Genomic DNA, 13,110 nt, shown 5'->3' on the forward strand with positions numbered 1-13,110 from the left:
GAATATGGGATCTAGTTCCATGACCAGGGATCTAATCCAGGCCCCCTGCATTGGGAAGGGGGAGTCTCAGCCCCTGGACCACCAGGAAAGTCCCGATACAGCCACACTTGAAGTGAACTGTGCCCTGGCCTTTTCAGGACCATGAACTAGTAAATTTTCAGGACCATGAACTCATAAGTTCTCTCTCTCTCCCCCTCTCTTTTTCTATTGATTTCTTTATTTTTGCTTAAGCCAGTTTCTCTTGGAATTTTACCACTTGCACATGGAAGATAGCTAAGAAATATACAATAGCACGGTGTGGTTTGGCCTTTGCTGCCTGTAAGCCTCCTCCCCTGGCTTTCTGTACTCCAGCTTCACTGGTTTTCTTTCAGTCACTTAGAAGCCCCTTTGCTCTTCTGCTGCAATTGCTTTGCAGGTACCATTGCCCCTGCCTGGAACAGTCTTCCACCCTCTTTGCCCATTTAGCTCCTACTCATCTTTCAGATCCCTGACTGGTGTCATTCTGGTAGTTTGCTTCAACGTGGGTCCTGATGAATTATACCTTCTGATATTCATGTCCTTTTGTAGGCTCTTCCCCCTTGACTCTGGCTTGGTGCTGTGACTGCTGTAAACAACAGAATTCAGCACCAAATGGGGCTGTGCCAGTCCCGAGGCTAACTCTTAAGAAAAGCTGGAAACTTCTACTTTTGTGCTCTTGGAAGACTTGGGCAATTATAACAAAGGTCTGATTCCCCTGCTGGAGAGACCAAATGGAGAGGCTTCTCCTGAGAACCCTAGCTGTGTCCCAGCCTACGTGCCAGCTGCATGCAGCTGCATGAGTGACCCCTGAAAAGACCAGCAGGGCAACGAACTAGCTCCACCCAAATCAGGAAGTTATGAGCAAGTAGAATAAAAGGCTCCTCTTCTTCAAGATGGTTGCTTTTAGTCATTACATTTTGGGGTAGCTAGTTGTGTAGCAACGGATAACTGAGTCATCTGGAGAAAATGCCTCCAAAAAAGGAAAAGAAAATTTCTCCAACTTTCCTAGACCAAGTCAATCCCCAGTTAGACATTATCAGAGTACCATGCACATGGCTTTCATGATACTCAGCATATTTTGTAGTGATGCATTTACAAGAATGACTTTTTTTTTGGTGTTCCTTCCCTTTGATAATTTCAGGATTATTGACCACCCCATCCCCCACCCTGGGGAAGGAACAAGCAATCTGCTGCAGTTTTCTTGCCTTGGAAATTCCATGGACAGAGGAGCCTGGTGGGCTACAGTCCATGGGGTCTCAAAGAGTTGGACATGACTGAGTGACTAACCAACAACAAAGGATTATTTATCCAACTTCAAGACATCAGTCCTTGTAATCATGGTCAACCACCTCAGTCTGCCCCATCCCAGGGCCTGGTTCTCTGCTTTTATTTGTGCTGAATCTGCCACTGATCCTCTGAATGTAGGTTCAGTAGAAGTTTTTACATATAAGTTTAGCACAGCAAAGATTCCATATTCCTCTCTTCCACTCCATTCATGATTCTACTCTCAAGCGTTACCCACTATTAATTGGGAAACTAGATTAAAAAAGACTCATGGTTTACAGGTTTACAGTATTCAGATTTACACAGCAGTTTCTTCCAAATTATACTCAGGGGTATAAATCAGGGACTAACATCGGCACACTCACCAAGTACAGAGCCTTCCAATTCTAAAGGATTTTGCTGGTGAGTCATTAAGTTAAAAAAGGAAATTCATATCAGTAATAAATCTCTGGAGAAGTACTCTATGTTCTTTTGAAAATTGATTGTTTCTAGGTGGCTACTTCAACTAACATTATCCAAAAGATAGAGTTCTGTTAGAATATAGAATAATGCTTTCTGAGAAGTTGTTTGTATTTTTATTGTTTAAAGTTGAGACCTGGGTTCGATCCCTGGGTTGGGAAGATCCCCTGGAGAAGGCAAAGGCTACCTGCTCCAGTGTTCTGGCCTGGAAAATTCCATGGACTGTATAGTCCATGGTTATAAAGAGTAGGACTCGACTGAGCTTCTAAAATAGAAAAAAAGAAAAGAAAGTTGAGACAGGAGATTTATCATGGAGTATACTTCCAAAGGACCAGAACTTTCAGTAAATTTACTCTGTTATTTTCATATTTAAAAAAGTGTTATAGATCATAAACCTCTGCCAGATTGGACATCTGGGTTGCTGTGTTTGTGGGGAAAGGGCATAAGAAGGCCTAAACGTTAAGCAGCTTAGAACTGACTCTCCTGGAATTACAAAGTTTCAGCCATGGTGACTGAAGGTATATGCTGCTGCTGCTGCTGCTGCTGCTAAGTCGCTCCTGTCATGTCCAGGATTCCCCTAACCCATCCTCTCGCTCAAGTGCTCCATCAGCCTCCACAGATCTCATGACAAAGACCGTGCTGCCATCTTCTCTCTTTTGCTGTTGACTTTGCTCTAGTTCAGGCCTGTGGAATTTTGTGGTGGCCTCATAAGTGGTTTTCCTGCCTTCGGTCTCTTCACTCTGTGAGTGAGGGCTAAGTCAGTTCAATCATGTCAGACTCTTTGTGACCCTGTGGACTGTAGCCTGCCAGACTCTTCTGTCCATGGGATTCTCCGGGCAAGAATACTGGAGTGGGTTGCCATGTCCTCCTCCAGGGGATCTTCCCAACTAGGGACTGAACCCACATCTCTTATGTCTCCTACACTGGCAGGTGAGTTCTTTACCACTAGCACCGCCTTCACTCCCTCCACCTCTGAATCCATTTCTGGATTCACCCCACTGCTGGGGTGATTGGCCACTCCCTTTCATAACACCCTTCAAGGACTCACCATTCTCTGCTGCTAAGGTCCTTAACTCATGGTCCACAGATATTAAGCAGATAAGGGGCCAGGAACCCTTGGAAGATGTGCAGATAACTGACATGACTATGTCCGTTCCTTGGGAGAGCATATATAGCCCTCGTAACAGTCTTGAAAAGGTCTGTGACTCCACAAGAGGGAAGAACCACTGGCCTACAGGAGACAAGCAAATTCCTTGACAAGTAACGTGATTGCTGGAAGGGTGATGGAGGTGATGAAAAGATGCTCTAAATACCACAGGCAAAAGGTATGATTTCCAATCTGGTAAATGTTGTGCTTAACAAAACTTGGGTGGGAGGAGAGATAAAGCAGGAGTTTGGGATTAACATATACACACTGCCATATATAAAATAGATAACCAACAAGGACCTACTGTATAGTAAAGGGAACTCTACTCAATATTTTGTAATAGTATATAAGGGAAAAGAATCTGAAAAAGAATATATTTATATGAATCACTGTGCTATATGCCTGAAACTAATATGACATTGTAAATCAACTATACTTCAATTAAAAAAATAAAAACAACAACAACAAAAAAAGCAAGACTTGGCAGCATCCTCCCCAAAGGAAAGCCAAAGCTTTCCTTGTCCTCAAGTTCCCATAAACACACCCTAAAATGATGCTGCCATGGTCTTCCCAGGTGGCACTGGTGGTAAAGAACCTGCCTGCCAATGCAGGACACATAAGATCCTCTGCAGGAGGGCATGGCAACCAACCTAGAGAATCCTCTGGATAGAGGAGCCTGGAGGGCTGCAGTCCATGGGATTGCAAAGAGTCTGGCATGACTGAAGTGACTTAGCACGTTTGCATACTGATGAGGCCACTGGGCCAGCATCCTTTTTGAGGAGAGACCATCCCAGTCCCTTTCAGGATGGCCAGCTGGTCTCAGAAGCTGATAGCTCTTCTGTGTTCCTGCCAGCCTCCTTCTGCAAACTATGAATTAACTTTCTCATGGTAGGAAGCACCCTGCCCTGGGGAGGATATGCACTTCTGCCTTTTCTCAGGTTGTAATATAGATGGTGTGTAGCAGGCTCAGTACATTCCTAAGCAACCACAGTGGGCCCAGGTGGAATCCTAGAACAATTTCCAGTGACATCTGAATCTGACTTTCCCAAATGGGATAGGGCTTCAGGTTACTGGAAGCTTTATCTCCCAAAGGACACACAAGGCCCTTCTTAAACTGGCTACTGCTCCAGGTCTGACACGGTCCCTGTGTTCCAAACATACTAAAATATTCGAATCTTTCTGAACCAGCTGTGCACATTCATGACTCTGCCTCTGACATAACATTAGTCATTATCAACATCATCTCCAACTAAAACTCTGTGAGGTAGGTCATATTATCCGTAGTTTAAAATGAGGACCCTGAGGGACTTCCTGGCAGTCCATTGGTTAAGACTCTGTGCTTCAAATGCAGGGAATGCAGGTTTGATCCCTGGTCAGAGAACTAAGGGGGCTTTCCAGGTGGCCATAGTGGTAAAGAATCCATCTGCCAATGCAGGAGACTTGAGATGCGGGTTCGATCCCTGGGTTGGGAACATCCCCTGGAGGAGGGCATGGCAGCCAACTCCAGTATTCTTGCCTGGAGAATTCCCATGGACAGAGGAGCCTGGTGGGCTACAGTCCATAGGGTGACAGAATCCAACACAATTGAATCAACCTAGCACGCATGGAGAACTAAGAGCCTGCATGCTGTGACGCCAAAAAAATAAAATGAGGCTGGTAAGAGTTCATTTCTTTGCCCAAATCTAACAAAAAAAGTGAGTGTGACCTAGAATTGCCTCTGGTGAATTACTTTTCCTGACAGCATCAGTTTGCCTTACTTCCTTGTAAAGCCTGCTCTGACTACTCCAGATATTAGGCATCCATTCCTTTATGTTTCCACTAAATCTTCAAACATTTTTCACCATAACAGTAACATATATTTATTATACAAAGTTGTGAGAGCTAAAAATTATTCCTCAATAGTACATCTATCCCTGGTGGCTCAGATGGTAAAGAATCCGCCTGCAATGCGGGAGACCTGGGTTCCATCCCTGGGTTGGGAAGATCCTCTGGAGAAGGGCATGGCAACCCACGCCAGTATTCTTGCCTGGAGAATCCCATGGACAGAGGAGCCTGGTGGGGTACAATCCATAGGGTCTCAAAGAGTCGGACACGACTGAGTGACTAACACCTATCCAAATACAATCATGGTTATTTTTTAAAAAACTATTTTTATCCTATTTTAAGTACTTTCATAACTATACTTGTAGATTTTAAAATATTGCTTATTTTATGATTATGTGATATGATAGTTTATGATTAGCGATTATGTGATGCATACATAATCACTATGTGTGCATCACTGGGTAGTCTACTTTTGGTGGGGGCGCTGGTAGTATTAGTGTAAACGCTTCCCTGTATTATTACACAGTTTCACAATACCTTTGCTTTTTCAGTTAGAATACTTTTGGATCCAAGTTAACAACTATCTCAGAATGTCCTGAACAATAAGGAATGCATCCTAATCACTGCTGTAACAAGAGCCACAGAAGTAGGGCAGGCTTCAGGCAGGCTATAATTTGAGTTTCTACTCTATTTTTCTGTAGTTCTCTCCTATCTGCAGTTGCTCCACACTCCCGCCATGGGCTGACATTGTCCTCAGGGCCCCCTCACATCAAAGCTGAGATAGCCTCTTCCTGGCTTGTGAAGGGGTGAAATGCTACCCTGATGATGGAATAAATTCCACTTTTAGGTCTGACTGGGTCAAACTTCAAAGCACTTGTAGATCATGTGCTTTTCCCTGGACATAGAATAGTTGCTGGGGGAATCTAACTCTAACCTTAAGCCTGGGTTCTTGAGCCAATTACTGGCCACCCACTGAATGGACGGCCACTGTGTTTATTAGGAATCTGCCTTCGGATTCTGGGATAAAGTCAGCTTCTCTTGAGTCACCTGACTGCATGTATGAGGCAGGAACACCCAAAGAAAAACTGGGGCTTCTGTTAGAAAGGAACAAGGAGGGACGGACTATTACTCTTTTATTTTTATGTTTGCTAATTTGATAGGGGAGAGTTCCTCATTGCTGTTTTACCCTCCTGTCTGTCGTCTATCCCCTTCATGCCCGCATGTGGCACTGCCACATGAGATGGTGGTGGTTTCCTTGCTAGTCTCTGGACTTCTTATGGAGTATGAGCTTCTTAAGGGTAAGGAATCTGTAATAGTAATACTTGCTCACTCAATATTTAGCAGATGTATAAATGTCAGTTGAATAAATGATTAAAGGAAAGAATGAATGAATGAATGCAGCACAGAATGCATACTGTGGCAGTCAGGCTTAAGATAACGTAATGACAGTCGCTCAGTCGTGTCTGACTCTTTGTGACCCCATGGACTGCAGTACACCAGACTTCCCTGGCCATCACCAACTCCCAAAGCCTGCTCAAACTCATGTCCATCAAGTCAGTGATGCCATCCAACCATCTCATCCTCTGTTGTCCCCTTCTCCTGCCTTCAGTCTTTCCCAGCATCAGGGTCTTTTCAAATGAGTCAGTTCTTCGCATCAGGTGGCCAAAGTATTGGAGTTTCAGCTTCAGTATCAGTCCTTCCAGTGAATATTAAGGACTTTCCTTTAGGATTGACTGGTTTGATCTTCTTGCAGTCCAGGGGACTCTCAAGAGTCTTCTCCAATACCACAGTTCAAAAGCATCAATTCTGCACTCAGCTTTCTTTATGGTCCAACTCTCACATCTATACATAATTATTGGAAAAACCATAGCTTTGACTAGACAGACCTTTGCCAGCAAAGTAATATTTCTGCTTTTAATATGCTGTCTTGGTTGGTCATAACTTCTCTTCCAAGGAGAGAGTATCTTTTAATTTCACGGCTGCGGTCACCACGTGCGGTGATTTTGGAGCCTAAGAAAATAGTCTCTCACTGTTTCCATTGTTTCCCCATCTATTTGCCATAAAGTAATGGGGCCAGATGCCATGATCTTCGTTTTTCGAATGTTGAGTTTTAAGCCAGTCTTTTCACTCTCCTTTTTTTTCATCAAGAGCCTTTTTAGTTCCTCTTCACTTTCTGCCATAAGTGTGGTGTCATCTGTATATCTGAGGTTACTGATATTTCTCCTGGCAATCTTGATTCCAGCTTGCGTTTCATCTAGCCTTGCATTTCACATGATGTGCTCTGCATATAATAAGCAGGGTGACAATATACAGCCTTGACATACTCCTTTCCCAATTTGGAACCAGTCCATTGTTCCATGTCCGGTTCTAACTGTTGCTTCTTGACCTGCATACAGGTTTCTCAGGAGGCAGGTAAGATGGTCTAGTATTCCCATCTCTTGAAGAATTTTACACAGTTTGTTGTGATCCACACAGTCAAAGGCTTTGGCATAGTCAATAAAGCAGAAATAGATGTTTTTCTGGAACTCTCTTGCTTTTTCTATGATCTAGCAGATGTTGGCAATTTGATCTCTGGTTCCTTTGCCTTTTCTAAATCCAGCTTGAACATCTGGAATGTCTCAGTTCACATACCATTGAAGCCTGGCTTGGAGAATTTTGAGCATTACTTTGCCACTGTAGTCCATCCACTAGGCTCTTCTGTCCATGGCATTCTCCAGGCAAGATTACTGGAGTGGTTTGCCATGCCCTCCTCCAGGGGATTTTCTCAACCCAGGGCTGGAACTCAGGTCTCCTGCATTGTAGGCAGATTCTTGACCATCTGAGTCACCAGGGAAGCCCGAGAATGCTGGAGTGGGTGGCCTATTGCTTCTTCAGGGGATCTTCCCAACCCAGGAATTGAACTGGGATCGCCTGCACTGCAGGCAGATTCTTTACCAGCTGAGCTATCCGGGAAGCCCATGATTAAGATACAGAATGGTTTTATAATGAAGAAGAGAGACAGGGATTCCTTGTTTTTTTGTTTTTTTTTTTTTTCACCTAGCATTTAAGAAAGTCTTATTCTGCGCTACCTGCTGAGGTATACCACAGGGAGCAAGACAGATGATGGTTCTGCCTTCATGGAGCTTAGATGCTGATGCAAAAACATGGAGGGAAGGATGGGGTTGGTTTTACAAAGAGAACCTCAGGGAGCTATGGAGCTGAAGGCTGCTCTGGGCTTTGTTAAATTTGGAGCTGCTTCCCTTCTCTTTTCAGAATCAAGTCTGGCTCTGTCTAACAAGACAGGCAACTCAGGGCCTCCCACAGTAGAAAGCAAGCCACGGTTTTCACGGGTTCTCTGTTCCTGGTCACTCCGGTTTGTCACTGCTGTTATAAAGGCACTGCTTCAGATCTCTGGCTGAAAAGCAAGCAAGCATGGTTTTTAAACCCAAACAGGCTTTTAATCGGGAATTGTTAGGTGTTACACACACTCCTACATAATGAGGAAGGGGAATGCCTTGCCTAAGGACAACTTACGAAGGTCACAGCCTGCCTTCTTTGAGAAGGAAATTCAGTGATTCTTGAGGGCTTCAGAGAAATTCCGGCCCTGGGAGGTGCTTTCCCTCAGTTCCTCCAGAACAGGAACCCCACCTACTTTGGGAGAGGAGGGATTACTTCTGCTTCATTTCAACAGAAATGACATTTGTGTTGAAATCCAAACGGTGAGCATGACGTTTCCAAAACAAGGAGAGGGTTGGAGGGGTGGGCAGCATCCAGGCAAGGAAACAGAATGGAGGCTTTGGGGCCTCGGCAAGATCAACCCCAGGGCATTCTGGGAGCTGAAAGTTTCCTGTGTTTGGTGTGCAGAGTGAAAAGAGGGCTGTATGTGAGACTGCAGGGTAGGCAAGTGTGAGATCTTCTGTAGCCTTGCAACAGTGTGGTGAATTTAGGACTCAGGCTAGGTCAGAAATTAATAGGTCAAGGAGGGACTTCCCTGGCTGTCCAGTGGTTAGGACTCAGTGGTTTCACTGCCGTGGGCCTGGTTTCTATTCCTGGTCAGGGAACTAAGATTCTGCAAGCCACATGGTGTGGTCAAATAATAATAATAATTATAATAATAATAAATACAATTTAAAATTTTTTAATTAAAAAATAAAACTAAAGTCAAGGAATCACTGGGCTAGTGTGGAAGGCTATCACCAGAAGACTTTATATGTATAATTCTTTTGCCTTTAAGGTTTCATTATGTAATTAATTGTTGTTGCAAAATAGATTAAAATTTAATTTTTATGCCATATTAGAAGATTGGCTTTTTAATCCAACATTTCATTATAAAAGTTTTCAAACAAGGAGAAAAATGGAAAGAACTGCCTATATTTCTTAGCTTTACTTTGTCACATATCTATCCATCTAGCCATTCCTCTCACCATCCATCAATCCACCTAATTTTTTGATGCATATTAAAGCAGTTAGAGACATCAGTCAAGTTCATCCCTGGACACTTCAGTATGCATACCATTTTCTAGAGTTTAATATTTGTTCATGGTTCTTTATATACAAACATCTTAAGTATTCCATTTGATGGGTGTTGATAAACATGTATATGAAAATTTGAAGTTTCAAAAAAGGTACAACTTTTACCAAAAATTATCATATACTGTTCAAGGCTTTTATAGTATATATGAAGTGGCATAGTATCAATTCAAGATAGATTTTGATAAATTAAGGATGTATATTGTAATCTCTAGTCATCACTTTAAAAATATTACCTAAAGGGGAATTCCTGGGCAGTCCAGTAGTTAGGACTTGGTACTTTCACTGTGAAGGGTACAGGTTTGATCCCTGGTTGGGGAGCTAAGATCATGCAAGCTATGCGGCCAAAAAAACAAAAAGCTAAAAAGCCAATAGAGGGGATAAGCTAGTACACAAAAATAAACAACAATAACACACACACACATACATACAAAACCCAAACCAAAAAACCTCAACCCAAAAGAAGACCAAATTCAAAACAAATAGCAAAACAGGAGACTGAAATCTGCCTATAACGTGTGCATGCATATGTGCTAAGATGCTTCAGTCATGTCTGGCTCTGTGTGACCCTATGGACTGTAGCCCACCAGGCTCCTCTGTCCATGGCATTCTCCAGGCAAGAATACTGGAGTGGGTTGCCATGCCCTCCTCCAGAGGATCTTCCCAACCCAGGGATCAAATCCATGTCTCTTATGTCTCATGCATTGGAAGACGGGTTCTTTACCAGTACTGCCACCTGGGAAGCCCCACCTATAACATAAATACATCAACTTTGAAGGACTGAACTTTCCAATTAAAAGATAAAGATTGTCAGCCTGGATAAAAAGCAGGGCCCAACTATATTCTGTTTATAGGAGATACACTTAAATACAGAGACATACATAGATTTGTATTTTTAACCTTCTTTAATTTCTAACCTCTTTAATTTTTAAGCTGTTTCTCTATAGCATGCAAACACTAAGCATCAGAAAGCTAGTATTTCTGTATTTCCACATATCAGGCGAAGTAAATTTAAAGACAAAGAGTATTTTCAGGAACCAAGAATGATACTGTAACAATAAAAGGTCAATCAATCAAGAAAACATAACAGATCAAACTGTGTGATCACTTACCAGCAGAGCATCAAAGTATACAAAAGCAAAAATTGACAAGACAGAAATTGATCTGCCGTCATACTTGGAGGTTTTAATACTTCTCTTTCAGTATGTGATAGAATTAATAGACAAAAATATCAGTGAGGATATACGAAATTTGAACAGCATTCTTACCAACTTGACCTAACTGACATATTTAGATGATCCAAAAATTGCAGAGTACACATTCTTTACAAGTGCATATCAGATATTCACCAAGATACTTTTTATGCTACCGGGCCATATGTGAAATTTAAAAAGAAATACTATTTATGAAAGCAGCACAACAAAATACTTAAGAATGAACAAATTTAACAAAAAAATGTGCAAACATCTATACTGAAAAATACAAGTATTATAAGAGAAATTAAAATCTAAATAGAGTAGAAATTGGGAACTGCTCATGATTAGAAGCCTTCATATTATCATGATGTCAATCATTCATAAACTAATCTAGAGTAAAAACCATCCAAATCAGAATCATGGCAGGGTCATTTAAAAAGAAATTTACAAGCTGATTTGTAAATTTTTTGTGAAATTTCAAAGGACAGAGAAAATGAGCTTTAAAGAGGATAAAGTATGAGAACTTTGTCAAACTTGTCAAATTGTCAGAATTTCCTGATTTCAAGAATTACTAAAAAGTTACAGTCATCAAGACAGATTGATGTTGGTGTAAATAGATCAATGGAACAGAATAGAATCCAGAAGTAGACTGACATTTTTACAGTTGATTGGTTTTCAAAAAAGGTGTCAAAGGAATCCAGTGGGAAAAATGACGATCATGTTAATAACACATGTGACTGGAAGAACTAGATAATGTATGAAAAAAACTGTCATTGTATATAATCACATTCGTAGTATGTATGTGTGACAAATTACAATTTTGAGCCTGTGTTATCCATGTCTTGGGAAATAAATTATGCATCTGTACTGCTATATTAGCTTTCTCAAGCCACATGAGTATTATTTATTATGAAAAACTTGTTAAGGGGCTGCAATAACATTGAAGACACAAGGGCATAGTTTAGAAAATAGTTTCTAATTCATTAAATAATGCTTTACTTCCTGGATGATATCATAAAAATGGCCTTCTGTTTTTACAGCAAATTTAATCCCTCCCTGTATATTCGTAGTAGCAGGAGAAATTTCCACTTTCACTCATGACCAATGATATATATTTGTGAAACTCCTAGCTGGATGGAGGGGCAAAGGCTATATCTCTGCAAAAATGAAATCTCATAAGCCAATAGCTGAAGACTTCTTTTAGATACTGGAAGAATCACATCCTTCATGTACATGGGAGGTGGCATTATTATTGTGACTAACAGAGGTTAATCAAAAGGAGAAGTTCCTGCCCTAACAAGCTGGAATGTAAATGTGATTGTGGGTGCTAAGTCGCTTCAGTTGTGTTTGACTCTCTGCTACCCTACGGACTGTAGCCCACCAGGCTCCTCTGTCCATGAGATTCTCCAGGCAAGAATACTGGAGTGGGTTGTCATGCCCTCCTCCAGGAATCTTCTCAACCCAGGGATGGAACTAACGTTTCAAATCTGCTGCATTGGTAGGCGCATTCTTTACCACTAGCGCCACCTGGGAAGCATGTAAATGTGATTAAGTTTTGAAAATTTTTTCTTTTCCTACACTTTAAGAGGGGTTTCTTGAGGACAAAAGATGGGGCTTCTCTATGATTATCACACTCACATTCATCAGGCTGTGTAATTAAATAAGGCCTGATACTCTTCAGGGAATTCCTCCAAAAGGGCCCATTGATTCTAGAGAATCAAGCTGTAGCTGGAGTAACTGCACACTTAACTTTATTTTAATAATCCAGGAAAGTCTCCCAGAGCTGGGGTCAAAATTGCTTTCACTATGGAAGGTATGTTCTTTCTCCCATACAGTGCTAGACACGCACCATAAACTCTCCCTCTTTTTTTCTTTCTTTTCTTCTATCTCTATAGTGTTTTCTCTTTTTATAGTCTGTGCAGGCAATGGCACTTCCATTACTATAATGTCACCTGAAATGTTCAGGTGACAGGAGGGGTGATCAGATTACATTTCTGTTTAGTTAAATAACAGGCCTGCAGATACATTTAGAACACTGTTCCTGCAGTTATTTTCTCAACTTACCCATGAATGGCATGCATCATCTTTTAGGAAGGATTACTCTTGCAAGTGGGTCATAGCAATCATTTTGTTTTTATTCTTAGTTTGATATTTCTGGAGCATGTACCAAAGGTCAGGCTAAGTGCTTTCCTTACATTATCTAGTATAACCCTTATGACACCTTTTCAAATAGATACTTTTATTTCCTAATTTTATGATTAACTTACTTTATTATTATTATTATTTATGATTAACTTACTTTAGGACAGAGAGTTGGGTGGTGACAGAATTGGACCTCAAACACAGATCTGAGCCCAGAAGAACAAGCTCTTATAAACTTCTTCCAGTGCTCAGAGGATCACATAATTCTGATCTTACCTCAAATCCCAGATACCTGTCCATAACTCCCTGTGTTTTTACTATCAACCAGTTTCCTAGTTTGGGTAGAAAAACTGCACTAGGCTGCATGGGGTGAAATAAAGCAAAACATAAGAAATCGTCTTGCCTTTGGAGAACTTCTAATCTAGCTGAGCTCCAGTTAAGCAGTTGTTTTCCATTTAAGATGCACATGAGAATCATCTGCAAAACTTTAACAGATACTGATACAGAAATTCTGATTTAACTGATGTAGGG

The 13,110-nt window shown here is 41.4% G+C and overlaps 1 long non-coding RNA gene across 2 annotated transcripts in view; it reads right to left on the bottom strand.

Annotated features, from left to right (window-relative positions):
- LOC133253972 (uncharacterized) overlaps positions 1 to 13,110 on the bottom strand; it is a 30,349-nt gene that overhangs the window by 13,162 nt on the left and 4,077 nt on the right. The gene's annotated exons all lie outside the window — the stretch shown is intronic.

Source organism: Bos javanicus, chromosome 9 (assembly GCF_032452875.1).
Source record: "Bos javanicus breed banteng chromosome 9, ARS-OSU_banteng_1.0, whole genome shotgun sequence".
Taxonomy (NCBI): domain Eukaryota; kingdom Metazoa; phylum Chordata; class Mammalia; order Artiodactyla; family Bovidae; genus Bos; species Bos javanicus.